The sequence below is a fragment of the Schistocerca piceifrons genome, unplaced genomic scaffold, assembly GCF_021461385.2.
Source record: "Schistocerca piceifrons isolate TAMUIC-IGC-003096 unplaced genomic scaffold, iqSchPice1.1 HiC_scaffold_936, whole genome shotgun sequence".
NCBI classification, from domain to species: domain Eukaryota; kingdom Metazoa; phylum Arthropoda; class Insecta; order Orthoptera; family Acrididae; genus Schistocerca; species Schistocerca piceifrons.
This window is the reverse complement of record NW_025729208.1, coordinates 4,401,142-4,401,545: the sequence shown is the minus strand read 5'-3', so window position 1 is coordinate 4,401,545 and position 404 is coordinate 4,401,142.

The following is a 404-nucleotide window of genomic DNA, read 5'->3' as shown; positions in this document are numbered from 1 at the left end:
ATAGGGTGTGTCGTTGGCAAGTCCCCGGGGCGGTTAGTGTGTGTGTGTGATAAGTCTGTAGGGGGGGGGGGCGAGGTATTAGGAAATAGATAGATAGATAGTGGTGCCGTGGGTGTCGACAGTAGACATAGCACACTGCCACCTACAGGGATCCCGACGGAACTACGCCACCCATGCCGGCAAACAGTATCGCCATCTATGAAAATAGGGGCGAAAGCACATGCAATACCGCCATCTATGCGCATCTGACAACACTCTACGTCCGCACCACAAAACATACCCGCCATCTGTAGGTCTCCCGCAACATGACCTCCTGCAACGACGCCACCGCCATCTATGAGACGCCAAGCCGACTAAGACAGCGATGGCGCCACAGTGCCCGCCTTTCGACGCCACCCACAAAG